The following is a 15,818-nucleotide window of genomic DNA, read 5'->3' on the forward strand; positions in this document are numbered from 1 at the left end:
TTTTGGGTTTTCGGGATTTTGGTTTTTCGGGATTCTGGGTTTTCGGGATTTTAGGTTTTCGGGATTTTGGGTTTTCGGGATTTGGGGTTTTCGGGATTTGGGGTTTTCGGGATTTAGGGTTTTCTGGATTTTGGTCTTTCTGGATTTTGGATTTCGGGATTCTGTCCGTCTCCCCGTATTGACTTTATTTTTATGTCATTAGATTCAGCATCAAAAAATACCTTGAAAACATCGACTAACAATTTTTTTCAGTATATTTTTGACCTTCAACCCCTCCATCTTGTCCGCGAAAAAACACGCTTCCACTTTTTTGTATAGACTTTTTTTGTCTTTGGTTCTTATCCCAAAAGCAAACCTTTTGCCAAGTTTCATGAGTGTAACTATATTTTTTTTTATTTCTTGATTTTATGTAGGTACTCATATAATAGTACCTATCTGTACTATTGCATGATATTCAGTAATTGAACTTCTGTTTCCTGTGCTGGACCTTTTTTGCAACTTGTAACCCCTTTTTACTACTAATTTCTAACTATAAACAATAAAAATGAAATGCAAACGTACAAAATCTCTACAAAACAAGGATATTATTAATCCTCCTCATAGCCACTTGGAGGGTGGATGCATTCAAACATCTTCAGTTTGTGAGTTCTTTAGAGCAATTTCCTTCTATAATACCAAAACACAAAGCTTCTTGAGAGGGCACTCATTTATCTCTCTCTCAGCAGGCAATATTCTTTTGCAGAAGGATGCGAATAGCCTCCTCCATCGCAGGTTTTCATTCTGATGACCTTCATCTTAGAGACTATACCATTTAATAGAGCGATGTATTTGTATTGTCTTTGTTACAAATCTTATGTTGGCGTATAATATTTTTTCTCCTCTCACAGTTCACATAGAAAATGTATGCTTTCATCGTTGTCGTGCTCATGAACTCAAAAAAAAAAGGATGTCGTCATCTTTTCACTTTCTTTCATAGATGGCGTCGACGTTATTTTCATTGAATTGTTAAACTGCGATTTCCAGCCGAGTTGTATTCTGTATGGAGGCCAGGCACACACCATCAGGAAGAAGAATATAATAATATTATTTGTGCTCTGTGATAAAAGCAATTTTTGTGAGGCCGGATGTTACACACTCTCATTTTAAGAGAATACTGTCTTTTGCACAGTTTTATTTTTTTTTTCCTTTCGAATTGTGTAGTAGGAACAATGTGTGCTAGTGTGCTAGTGACATTCATAACCCCCATAATAATGTCGTCGTTTTATAAGAGCAATGCAAACACAATGCTTGGGAAAAAAGTGTTCTTTTTCTAGTAAGCCTTTATATTTCTATGATAGACATGAAATTGAACATTGAATAGATTGGTGCTGAGTGAGCAAGAAACAAAATATAATCTTTTTTATAAATAAATAAGTTAAATAAGCTTATTTAGATATCATAAATATAATTGGTATAAACTGGTCTAAAGGAAGAAAACCACTTTTATTCTGATGTAATTTGATTGTTTTAAAGTGTGTCAGACACGACTATTGTATTATTTCATAATGTGCTTGAAAACTTTTATACCAGTAGCAAAAATAAAAAACAAATCTTCGACAGTTTGGTATATTTATATCAACAACAAAAAAAATATTACATTATTACATAAACGTACAAAAAATGATAAAAATGATTTGGTAACAATAATACTAATTGGTATAATCTGGTGCAACCATCATAGTGCCGAAATTTTGTATTTATTTAATTGTAAACTTGATATAAATGTCTTCCAAACAAAAATATCAATAAACACAATTGAATATTTTGTATTAAAATGAGAAATCTCGATTGGTATAAAACAGAAAACTGTGTAGTTTCAATAATAAAAACAGTTTTTAGTTCTTCTATTTTCATATAAAATGTAATTTATAGTAATTTCAAATCATAATAATATATACTGATTGGTATATAAACTGGTCTAATAGTAGAATTCTTGTTCTGACAAGTGCTAACAAAAAAGCGTATTTGTCATGAAAAAAAAAAATACAGGATGCCAGTTATTTTTTTTTTTTAAATACGATTAAAAATTTATACCAGTTGTAGACTAGCAAAAAATACTATCGGGTTGGATGATCGGGTTGGTCCCCGTGAAATAGCTATAACTCCAGCCTATGAACTTGGTGGTAACACACACAGGTTGTTGTTGTTCATTCAAAACCTTCAATATAAATTGATTACACAAGCAGCTGCCACGAAATAATAAGAAAGGTAGGCCTAAAAACTCCTGGTACAAGCAAATGCAAAAACACCAGCATTCAGTTGAACTTAGAAATGGAACAATACAAAACCGGGAGGCTTGCCGCCGATTTCTGAGGGCAACCCGGCGAACCCCACAAGCGGATCACTAGTGTGAAGCAGTAACGTGGGATAGTTATGATCCCCTCGACATCGAGATTATAACAGCGCCCAGAAAAAAGGAAGAAGAAGAACACAAGCAGCTGCCTGCAAGTATGAAAATACACAAACCTCTTCTAAAAAATACTATAGTTCTGTCCACTTAAACCAAAATTATTACAAAGACGTACCAAAAATTGATGAAAATGATTTGAGGTAGAAACTTGTAATAACTGATTAAAATAAAACTGATTGGTATAAACTAGTCTAATCATCAAACTGATGACATTTTTGATAGATTTTATAGCATATTAGTATTGGAATATTTGTATTTATATTTAAAATGTTGGCAATGTGTTGTAATTTGTATTTATTCATGAATAAACTAATAAGTATAAACTGGTCTAATAGAAAAATTCTTATTATAACTAGTGCTCTGTACATTCGTTTGATAATAAAATTGGATATTTGTCAGGTTAAGAAGAAAGGATGTAACAATTGTTTCGTTAAGTTTCCTCTGTGTGCATTTGAAAATTTTATACCAGTTTAATACTAAACAAAAACTATGTTACTTTGTCTGTTTCTACAGCATATTCCGTAGTTAGAATTTTTCAAATAGACACCATAACAAATGACATCTTTGAAGCACTTTCATTTATTTATTTAAAAAAAATGAATGGTATAAACTGGTCTAATACACTAAGTGACCAAGAAGCATGATTTTTTTTGCCTCAAACTTTAACTATTTAAAATTAAAACATGTTACTTCTTTTTGTCTTATTTTGTTTGTATGTAGATATTTTAAATAATTTAGCCATTAGTCAATCAGATTGGTATAAACTGGTATAAATGATGCTATAAACATTTTACTTATCTTAGACAACCTTAAGCTCATTGCAAGCAATTCTGTACGACATATTTCTGGACTTTTTTCAATATATCCACAACTTTCAATACAAATAAAATATCATACAGGATTTAACGCACTCGTAAGTTTTCCCCTAAAAGCATAAAAAAGCAAAACAAATTGCCCTCTCATAAAAGGATAATTATTACAAAGTCACTGTTAAGCTAAAATATTGAGAATTTATTAAAGCCAACTGAGAAATAATTTCACACATCTATGAGGCAGGCCTTGAAAATGAGTACGAATAACTTTTGACCTTATTTTTCTATTTGTTTGGCTATGAATATATTTCACTTCCTGGTTTAGTGTTGGTAAAATTAATTTCAAACTTGAAATTAGTATTCCAAGCAGGATGCCAGTTGACCTTTTGTTGTATAAAAAACTTGGACGTGCTGAACAATGATAATGATGTAGGTGGAATAGGTCTATTCTTTACTGTATTTAGGTATAAATGAGTCAATTGGTCGATTTCGTTTAGGTTTGTTGAAGCCATTATAATAATTTTTATTTGTTGGTCAATGGTAAATGGTTAAATTGAATGAATGAGATAAAGCGAGGAAAGAGTTTTTGATTTCACTCCCGTAGACCAAAAGACGGCCATATAAATATAAAAAATATAAAAATATAAACATATAAAAATATAAAAATGTAAAAATATAAAAATATAAAAATATAAAAATTTAAAAATATTAAAATATAAAAATATAAAAATATAAAAATATAAAAATATAAAAATATAAAAATATAAAAATATAAAAATGTAAAAATATAAAAATATAAAAATATAAAAATATAAAAATATAAAAATATAAAAATATAAAAATTTAAAAATATAAAAATATAAAAATAAATACGTAATTTTTAGAAAAAAATTAAAAAACGTAGTATCGCAATATAAACGCCAAACCATTTAAATTCAATCCAAATCCTCAATTAGTTCAAGGATGATATCATCAATATTCGTTCTCTTTTTCATAGTAATAAATTCAACATCAAATCCAATACCTTATCTGGCAAGAGAAACTAAACGCAAAATGTAAATCAAATAGAAGTGATTTTCGAATCAAAGTTTACGGTAGTCCTTGATATTGCATCTCTGCAGCAGTCCTCCTTCAATATGTAAGACTCTAAATTGTAATTTATGAGTCCGCAGAATTTAAACATCTCTAATTTACACTAATGGCTTTGTGTCTAACAATAAATTTTCCTTTTCTGCCATTATATTAAAGTTAATCGGAATAGTCTGTTATATGAACCGGTTTAAAAGCTTTTCCCCAAACCAAACAATAGGTTTGTGCCCTGACTAAGTCCTACTAAAAAGCAAAAGCTTCGAGGCAACTGATAAGAACAACAAATTCCCAGTCATGCGCCCTGAATTACTCAAATGCACTTTACTTTTAGTTGTAAAAGTTTTATGCTATCTATTGAGGCCCAGCCTCAGTTGAAATTAAGAATTTGGTCCGGAGGCAATCCTTGCCGAGGAGCTTCTCGTATCCCACCGCTGCCGCTTCATAGTTTAATTTTTCTTCCTTTTTAATATCCAAATCCACTTAACACACAACACACAGAGAGATTAGTATTGCTTTGGTTAAGTGTGTTTTAATTTGTGTGCAGTGACTGTGATAAGTATCCTTTATTATGATTCCATTTAAGGATTCCCCAAAAGGATGCTAAGGATGCTGTATAATTTTTACGCGAGTGATATAAATACAATATCAATTGTTCATTTCAAATCAAAGTGATTTTTTTCTGTTCAACAATCATGTGCGGGCATATATTTACTCTTTGCCATGCTTAAAGGATAAACAAGGATCATTCTAGAAAAAAAAAAACAACATAATTGTTTAAACGAGATAATTCACAAAAAAGGATACCCAATCAAATTGGATACTGATTGCAAAACAACAAACAAATATATTTCCCTTATAGTTGCCAAAAAGGAGAAAAAGGACCCTCATACTGCATTCTCGGAATATACAAAAGTGAGTAACCAGACAATTCTCTTTCTTCTTTTTGGGTATGTTGTTTTCTTTGAGTAGGATCTTAATATTTATGTTAGTTGTCAAGTTGGCCTTTTATGCGAGGATCTTTCATAAAAATGTCAATGGGTGCGTTGTCGTCTTTTGCTTTCGTCTACACTCTCGAACATCCTTATACATAGAGTTGGTACGTGCTGAAAATATTTCATTAGCCGATAAGGACGAGTCAGAAGCCTGGAGTGGAAGTCAAGGCCATAACAATGTGCATATATCGAGATGATATAAAAATAAAATATGGAATTGAATAAGGTGGCAAAGGTGTACGAAAAAAAAGGAACTCAAGGAAGCCACAAGATAATATTACCAACTCACACAAATACACACACACATTTACGGGAACGTCTTGAAAAAAATTTCAATTTATTTTCAAGATGCACATCAGTCCGGTCCATGATTATTATAATGGTGCGTGAATTCCCCAGAGTGGAGGTTCAAGTTGCAAGCCAAAATATTTAATAGATGTTGGCCATTTATTTTGGAAATTTTTTCGGGGTGAATTTTGAAGAACATTTTTTCTAGAAATGTGTTTTTTGAGGGAGTAAGCAGATTTTTGTTTTTGAAATAAGTATTTACTGGATTATATGTGAAGAAGGTATTTTTTTGTGTTTTCGCTAATGCCACAATTTAGTTTTGATACATTCTACGTGTGTTGTTTACTTAAAATGAAACATTTTTGAAGATTTTTGTAAGGAATTTCAGACAAAAATAAGTCTTAAGATTCTTTTTTTGGTAGGTATTTGCCTACATGAAGAACAAATGGGCATATTTGTGAGGTTTTGTAATGTGTCATTAAAAATAATGTCGAAATCCCCAAGGATGATCTTTCTCGTCATAAAGTCTTAAGTTTACCTAATCGATTTTTGTTTAAGAACTTTCTGTGAAAGATAAAATTTTAAATTAAGTTTAATGAAGATTAATTTGTATTTCAGTTGATTTCGGATAATTTAAATGAAATACCAACATTATGACCCGTATAAACTTAGCATGACTTAGGCAGATCTTATGACTACAAGAAATTTAAATAGGGTTTTGTTCCTCGAGGTCTCAACAAATCCTTTTTTTATCAAAATCGTATCAGGTTTGTTTTAGGAAAATTTTAACACAGAAACACATTTTTTCATGACAAATTCATACACGGATATAAAGACCATCTAAAAATAAGCGGGTTTCTGCATGTTTTTACCGACTTCCAAAAAGGAGGAGGCAAGGGCGTACAAACCATTGGGACAAGCGGGGCGGTGCTCCGGGGCCCCCGACACGCCAGGGCCTCCACTGGAGACAGTGCAGAAAGTTCCATTACTTATAAAAGTAACAAAGCAAAAAGATAAGATGTTTGACATGAAGCCCTTCGGACACAAGAGAGACAGATTATATTCTTCAGTGTAATGCATAATGAATTGGTTGTCAGGCGCAAAATATAGCATCTAAAAAAAAAAAAAATTAAAATTATATATTGTCTTAAGGCCCCAAAAAATGTTACTTGAATAGTCTTATCGAAAAACAAATGATACATCAGGGGCCCCTAAGAAAAGTAGGGCGAATACGTACTTTTTTATTTGTTCTTATTTTCTATATCATATGAGCCCCCAAATATCAAAGGAGTCCCAAAATATAGTCTTGCCCCCCGGCCCCGGCAACTCAACGTACTCCTCTGGGAGGAGGTATTCAATTCGTCTGTACTTTTTTTTTTTTGTGTTTGTTAACTCATAACTTTGGACTTAGTGAACCAATTTTGATAATTCTTTTTGTATTGGAAAGCTGGTGCCTGCAGTGTGTTCTTTTATATTTCGTCTAGTTATTTCTATAGAAACTATTAGAAAAACCATAAAACCCTTCAGCCAAGTGAAGGCAACCAATATTGTACTTAAAACTTTAAAGATGCAAGGATTGTTTTCGGAAATTTAATTTGAGCTTGTTTTTGTTAATTTTTTTTTTTGAAGACAAACCTAAGAAATGAACTGATTAAAAATATAACCCAAATATTTTTTGCCCAGGCGTTTTCACTTTCTGACCCCCAGAAACCGAAATCACTTCAAAAAGGTTAAAAATGGTTAAATGGGTTATAAAGCCTCAAAAATATTGAGAAAAATTTAAAAATACGATTTTTTGGTTCTTATTTTTTGTATTTTTAGGATATTTTCAAGCTTATTATCCAGTTTATCTCGTTGAAGAAGCAATCTTTTTTCTTGAAACTTGGCAGGTCTTAAGGGCTCATGATAAAGTTGACGTTCAGAAAATTCAAGAAAAACTAATTAAAAATAGCTAAATTATTAACAGACAAAGACGGTAACGGATAAGACTTGTACTCGTCTTTTCTATTACCGCTTTATCTGTGAATAATTTGGCTACGTTTAATTAGTTTTTCGTGGAACTTCTAGAACATCAACTTTATCGTGAGCCCTTTAGACCTACCAAGTTTCAAGAAAAAAGATTGTTTCTCTAACTGGATAAACTGGAAACAAGGTCAATATGTCTTCTCCGTTAATTTGGAATGGTCGTTTTACAAAAATAATGGATTTTAACAAAACCTTCTTATAAATAATTGCTTTGTTATATTTTTTATCTATTTATATGTTTTTTTGAGCAAAAAGCTAATTTTTGGATTTTTGACGAATTTATTTTGAAAACAAAATAGCCTATTTTTCAATCAAAAAAGTTACCGAAAAAATGTTTGGTCTTTGAAAAGTTTGGAATGCAGTTATTTAGATTAAACACTTTTATTTTTAGAAAATATAAAGAAAAATTGAAAAAAAAACAAAAAACGATATTTAAGATCGATGTTTCCGTAAATGACAGTAATATTGGCGAGAAATAAAATAAAAAAAATAAAATTATAAGCACTGGTCTATTGGAAATTTAGACGGAATATACATACTAATTTTCTGACATTATTTTCATTTTAAATTCCGACTTTTTTTCTATAGCCCTTACACGGAAAAAAGAGCACCTTAAAATAAGATGATACACACTTTAAATCCCACCACCTTAAAACAAGATGATTTCCGCTAAAAATAAGTGGAATCCACTTAATTTTTGTTAAATTTAATTTCGGTTTAATGTGAATTTAATTTGCACATTCAAGAAATTAAGAAGATTTTCCACTTATAATTTAAGACGGAAGTCATCTTAGCAAAAAACCATGTGGAAATCCGCTTATTTTAATACGGAATCCACTTGTTTTTAGATGGGACTATTCCCAACATTCCTTCTTGGTTTTCAAAAGAACATTCTAAATTAATTTCTATTTTTTCTAATTTTTCCAATTTTTAGAAAAAAAGTGTTTTGAAAATAAAATGCTGGTGTAATTTCCTCGAGTAAAAAAAAAAAAAAACAATTAATTTTTTAGTTAGTTTTTGGTAAATACAAAAATACAAATAATAAATTTTTCGTTTTTTTGTTTCGTAGCATTTTACTGACAGTAACTGTAGATATCTAAGTTAAACCTTTTATTCAAAATTATTAAAGTTTTTAGATTTCTTCAGGCTCTATTATACTTTTATATATAGAAATAAAATATTTCTCAACTTTCCAAACGAATGATTTAACATCAGTTCAGTTGCAATGCATTCAAAATAAAATTTCGAATTCAAAGAAAAACGCTTCAAGTTAAAATATTTTTTTCTTGTTCACTTCCAAGATGTTTAACAAATCGTTTACCTTCTTAACGAATAGAAAAAAAAAACGTTTTTATTTTATTTTTGACTGGCATCCTATTGCCACAAAGAAGTAAAGTGTTCGTCTTGAATTTAATAGAAGAGAAAAATGAAAAAAAAAAAAAAAAAATGTTAAAAGGATCAAATGTATGTTCTTGAAAATGCTGTTAAAATGAAAGAAAAGCTGAACTGAACTCCTATTTCAGTGAGTTTATTTGAAGGTACTATAAATGGGTGAATGATATTATTTTTTTTTTCCTATGACAATGTTAATGTGAAATGTGACATTTTAGCACTTTATTTTTTGAAAAGATTTTTTTTTTTGCACAAACTTTAATTGACAGTAAGCTCGATTTAAGATAATATATAGGATGTTATGGTGTATTTATGTATGTATAAGTAAATGGATATTTGTTGGAAAAGTTTTGTGTGTTTGCCATCGATCTTTTTTGTTTTTTTTGAGGAAAAGGACATGAAGTATGAGATATGTATAATTTTATGTACCTGAAGTCAGAAAAAAAATTAATTTCAATATACCCTTATTCAACAAAATCAGACACTTACAAAATATGAAAATTGAGAATAAACCCAAGAGATATAGAAATGTGGGTGAAGACTAGGCTATGCCATTTTGAGGCAACTTTCGTTTTTTCAAATAAAAAACAGGCTCAATATTTTCGAAAATATGAAGCAAATAGTCTCTCAAAAAATGAGCTTTTAATATTAATATATAGAGGTTCCTTTTTCTAATTTTCTATTTTCCATATAAATAACATGGAAAAAAATCATTTTTTTTTCTAATTTTTCTAATTTTACAATAAGGCATTGTAAAAATTAACTGTAATATTATTCTTATAGTAAATTGAACGCTCTACAAAATATATACAAAAAATTTTTTCATAGAGTGATCCCATTTGAAGTTATTCAAACTTAAAGTTCAAAATAAATGAAATTATAACATTTTTGGGTAAACTAATACTGATTGATTGAACTTTTTTTTGCCACAAGAATAAAGATATACTTTTCTAGAGGTTTTTGATCTGCTGATCTCGAATCTGAAGTCAGAAAAATTATATTGGCCTCCATTTTTTAAATATTACCGTCATAAAATGCTAAAAAACGTCATTTTGGCTGTTTTTGAGGTTCTGTTTTTATGTGGGGTAATTCATTATAAACAAATTTGTAACGTTGATTATAAGAACTGATAGTCTTCTTTCAAAAACTGTTTACATTTTCCGAATGGAAAATAGAAAATTAGAAAAAGGCACCTCTAAATATTAATATTATGAGCTCATTTTTTGAGAGAGTAGGTATTTGCTTCATATTTTCGAAAATATTGAGCCTGTTTTTTATTTGAAAAACGAAAGTTGCCTCAAAATTACACAGTCTAGTGAAGACTTGATACAACATTAGCAGATCCTTAAATGGTTAATGTGATTCAAGGTTCAAAAAGTTAAAATATAAAATATTTAAATAAAAGTCAGAGAAATCATATTTAATAAGTTCCACGTTTTGTTGTCTAAAGGAAAAAATATTTTATGATTTAAAGTTTATTTTAAGAACGTTTAATTTTAAATACCTGCTCTATTTTTATCCAAATTAAATCATTGTTTGTTCTATAAAAAAAAAAAATATGAATGAAAATGAAATAATAAAACCAAATTAATTGTGAATGTTTTGTTTTTTTTAATCAACTTTATTATTGTGAATGAGTAGGTTGGCATCTAGGTATATGATGCAAATAAATGTTGAAACAAATATGTAATATAAAATTTAATTAAGTGTACTGTCCACCAAATTCACATTTATTGTGTTTCATTTAAGGAAAAAAATAATAAAAATATGTTAATAAAATACATACAACGATTTTAAAAATATATTCCCCGCTATTTCATCCCTCTCTATAGCAATTTTACTTCCTCTCTAAAGCAAGTATTGGTTTCGTATGTATATCGTATGTCAACAAATTTCTAGAGTTTTAATCAGGAAGAATACGGCATGCATTCCGTCCCTTGTGACCTAATCGTTGTCGTAAAATATATATGTACCACATTTTAATTTTTTTTAATGAATAGGTACATTATCATGTGATGATTTTTTGTTTTTTAGTAGAACATTACCCTGTGGCTGGGTTACACGAACTTGCTCTTAGAATTACTTATATTTTTAAAAATTTTATATACAGATTTAGTAAATGCAAATGCAAATGAAAATAAAATATAAAATTCTTTTTTCAAAAAAAAAAACTTAAAAAAAACTTAAAAAAAAGATTTTTTTTGATTTCTTTTATTAAGATGCATTTAAAAAAAATCAAAATGATTGAAGTCATTTTTTTTAAACTTAGTTTTTACCTATAGGTACCTAAACAATTTTTTGAAAAAAAAAATTAAATTATGTTAATATGCCATTTTTTAATTAATTAGGTACCCTCATCTGAAACTAAAATTTAAAAAGAAAATAATAAATGCCCCATTTTCGAAAATTTTGTTGTTCACAAATATTTTTTTTCAATTCAAAAATTTATTTTTTCAAATTTTATTTTCGATTTATAGTAAAGCTATATAAAGCAAAAAAAAATTTCGTTGAAATTGAATCAGTCGCTTGTTAGAAATTTTATAAATGAAAAAAAAAAAAAAAAAAAAAAATTAGTACATACCTACATATGTAGCGTTTTTTGGTGACTATACAGATACAGGTTTTTGGAATTATCTTTTTGGACCACAAATATAACGGTACCTACCAGTCATATACAAAAAACTCAAATGTTAGGCATAGTTTTTAGACAAGATGAAATGAAACAATTTTTTTTTCGAAAATAATTATTAACGGTACCGTTGTCATTCATAGCACCGTTTTTTTTTTATTTGATATTCATCCAAACTACTTATTAAATTTTGATGTATGTTTTTATAGAAAAGCATTTATATAATTTAAATAAATTTCAAAAATAAAATTTTGAAAAACCTGAAAACGAAAACGTGACACTCATTTTTTTTAAGTTTTGATGGTGTTATTCGAATTCCTACAAAAGGGTATACCAAATTTATTTACAATTTTTTTTTCAATAAATTATTTACAAAAAAAAATTTTCGAAAATATTTCTTGTAAAAATGCATCTTAGTACAATAAATTTAATTGCATACTTATTTTGGAGCTCAATTCCATTTATTATGTCATTTTTAACCTACTTCCAATTCGTCTGTGCGTCCATCTGTACACATTTCCACAGCCTAAACGGGTGGACGGATTTTCTTCAAATTTGATACAGATGATTTTTATGGAATTCTGAAAGTTGGTTTTTTTTTTTGGTATTTTTTAGGCTATTGATTATGTAGTTTAGAAAGGAACTAAGACGTTCACGGGTTTTTATTGCAGGAATAGTTCAATGGGTTGTAAAAGAAGATAAAACCGCGGAGTGCTATTAAATGAGAGGGTGGAAACTGAAGATAGGGGTGCAAAAGCCCCCTTTTTGGTTTTTTCAATATACCTCGTAAACCAAGCAAAATTTTGATATATTGCACATAAAACTTTTTGTAGAGAATTAAATTTCTAATTGGAATAATGTTTTTTAAAAATTGAAAAAAAAAAATTTCCATACCAAAATAGTCGAAACAATCATAAAAAAAATATCAAAAAAATCGATTTTTTGAGTTTTTTTGCTTTTTTAGTTGTACATTTTTTTTGGGTTGAGATAGACATAAACATTGCTCCAAAGAAAAAAAGAAGATTAAATTTCCTTCAAAATGCTGTACTCACTAAATTTTTTCATTGAAAATTAACCGAAGTATGGCTATTTTAATCTATCTTTTTTTTCGCATTTTTAGTTATACTCAGTAAAACAGAAACATTTGAGGGGAAAGTATGATTACTTAAGCACCAAGAACTGATAATGAGATTTTGTAGAGGGGTTAAATACAATTATTGTTTACTATGGGAGGGGGGTCAATGTCCCCCCGTTTTGGAGGGAGGGGCAATTTTCTAAAAAAAATACTTAAAATAAAAAAAAAATTATTAAAAAACAACGGCAACACTTACAGTTTTGATTGATACTTTTTTTAAAAGCTAGAATTATAAACTTAATATTAATTTTAAAATGAAGTTATTTTAATCAATTGTTTTTGAAATACCCGATTTCAAAGTCAAAACTTGTGAAAAAAAAGTTTAAAAATACATTGAGTACAATTTTCACAAAGACTGTGGACCTCAATACGAAATAGATCGACAAAGTAAACTGCCTTAATTGATTTCTTATCAAATTATGAAAATCATAATGTTCCTATGCCTTCTACTTTTTGAGAAAATTGAAAAATAGACAAAATACTTTCTTTATCGGAATCACTTGTTTATTTCAAAAAGAATTGATTAAAATAACTTCATTTTAAAATTTATATTAAGTTTATAATTCTAGCTTTTGAAAAAAGTATGAATCAAAACTGTAAGTGTTGCCGTTGTTTTTTAATAATTTTTTTTAATTTTAAGTATTTTTTTTTAGAAAATTGTCCCTCCCTCCAAAACGGGGGGTTATTGACCGTCCCTCCCATAGAAAACAATGATTGTATTTAACCCCTCTACAAAATCTCATTATCAGTTCTTGGTGCTTAAGTAATCATACTTTCCCCTCAAATGTTTCTGTTTTACTGAGTATAACTAAAAATGCGAAAAAAAGATAGATTAAAATGGCCATACTTCGGTCAATTTTCAATGAAAAAATTTAGTGAGTACAGCATTTTGAAGGAAATTTAATCTTCTTTTTTTCTTTGGAGCAATGTTTATGTCTATCCCAACCCAAAAAAAATGTACAACTAAAAAAGCAAAAAAACTCAAAAAATCGATTTTTTTGATATTTTTTTTATGATTGTTTCGACTATTTTGGTATGGAAATTTTTTTTTTCAATTTCTAAAAAACATTATTCCAATTGGAAATTTAATTCTCTACAAAAAGTTTTATGTGCAATATATCAAAATTTTGCTTGGTTTACGAGGTATATTGAAAAAAACCAAAAAGGGGGCTTTTGCACCCCTATCTTCAGTTTCCACCCTCTCATTTAATAGCACTCAGCGGTTTTATCTTCTTTTATAACCCATTGAACGATTCCTGCAATAAAAACCCGTGAACGTCTTAGTTCCTTATTACCCTGTTATTTTCGACATAATCAGTAGCCTATTTATATCTCGCTTAAAAAGTGTACCTCCCATACAAATTTTCCAATTTAAACCAAATATCTCGAAAACGGCTCTAACGATTTTAATAAAACTTCGCAGACGTAATATTCAAAGCGATTGCAATAAAACTGTTTTTTTATTTTTTCCAAAAAAAGTCAAATACAATGATAACAGTTAAAAAGGAACCAACATTTTGTGTTATTTAGAAAATAAAATATTTTTGAAAATTTTTAAAAGTTTTTAAATGCACGTTTAAAAATGCGTTTTTTTAGGAATTTTTTAAAGGCACTGTTTTTGACACTTGTTGTGGTAAGTCAAAACTTAGACTACCTTCAATGCTAGAGATGAGCTAAGTCGTGATTTTTCAATCACAGGTATACCTGTGACTGTGATTTTGAATTCACGGTGATTGTAACCTGTGATTTAAATTTTTATTAATGAAAATCCAAAAAAAATAAAAAATTACACGTAGCATTATTAACGTTTGTATTTTCCAATATACACATTTCATTACGATTTTTCACGTAGGAAGTACTAATGAAGCTCAAATACGAGTATATTTGAAACAATGGAGCTGATTTTATGAGGAAAACTCCTGGTTTAACAGATCCGCGATTTACCAAAGCCATCCGTGATTATACTGGGGAAATTATTATTTTGTCTAAGCGACTCTTGATTTACGGGAGAAATTTATTATATCACGGGAAAAGTAACGTTGAAAACCCTTATTCTAATCAGGGCAACCTGCGATTTCACAGCAAATATTTGCGGGCAAACCGTAATTCTTCTGGAGCCATACGTGATTGTGAGGGGTAAACAAAACATTAATTTTACCGAACTTGCGTGAATTCCGGTAAAAAAAAAAAAACAATTCACATTTACACAAGAACTGTTGAAAAGTTGTTTTGGGAAAAATCACAGGTTATAATTTCCAATGCATTTGTGTAAATTCCGATAAAAACAATTCACGTTTACACAAGAACTGTTGCAAAAGCTATTTATTTCCAAAATCAAAGGTCAAAAGTAATTTTCAATGCATTTTCGTGAATTCCGCTATAAATTCACGTTTCCATAAGAATTGGTGCAAAAGTTATTTTTAACAAAATCACGGGTTTAAAAAAAATCCTTAACATTTGCGTGAATTCCGGTCAAAACAATTCACGTTTACAAAAGAATTATTGCAAAAGTTGTTTCGGGAAAAATCACAGGTTAAAAAAAATTGGAAAGCAAATGCGTGAATTCCAGTCAAACCAGTTCACGTTTAATAAAGAACTGTTAAAAAGTTGTTTTGGGAAAAATCACAGTTCAAAAAAAAATCCAAAGCAATTGCGTGAATTTCAGTCAAACCAATTCACTTTTAATAAAGAACTGTTGCAATAGCTGTTTTGAAAAATCGCAATTTCCAATGCACTTGTGTAACGTGAATTATTTTACGCGGAATTCACGAAAACGCATTGAAAATGACTTTTGACCTGTGATATTGGAAAAATAAATTTTTGAAACAGGTCAAGTGTAAACGTGAATTATTTTACGCGGAATTCACGAAAACGCATTGAAAATGACTTTTTACTTGTTATTTTGGAAAAAATAACTTTTTACAACAGTTCTAGTATAAAAGGGGATTGTTTTGAACCCGCAAATGCACTTTAATTAACTTTTAACAAAAAAATTTGCGAACTGTAA

General features: G+C 29.0%; 1 protein-coding gene across 1 annotated transcript in view; it reads left to right on the forward strand.

The window, feature by feature from the left end:
* The first annotated feature begins 5,028 nt into the window (after window positions 1-5,028).
* LOC129908217 (uncharacterized) overlaps window positions 5,029-15,818 on the forward strand; it is an 80,918-nt gene continuing 70,128 nt past the window's right edge. The window contains exon 1 of the mRNA XM_055984579.1: window positions 5,029-5,262. The gene's annotated coding sequence lies outside the window, so the exon portion shown is untranslated. The remainder of the gene's footprint in view (window positions 5,263-15,818) is intronic.

Source organism: Episyrphus balteatus, chromosome 2 (genome assembly GCF_945859705.1).
Source record: "Episyrphus balteatus chromosome 2, idEpiBalt1.1, whole genome shotgun sequence".
In the NCBI taxonomy this organism is placed as follows: Eukaryota; Metazoa; Arthropoda; class Insecta; order Diptera; family Syrphidae; genus Episyrphus; species Episyrphus balteatus.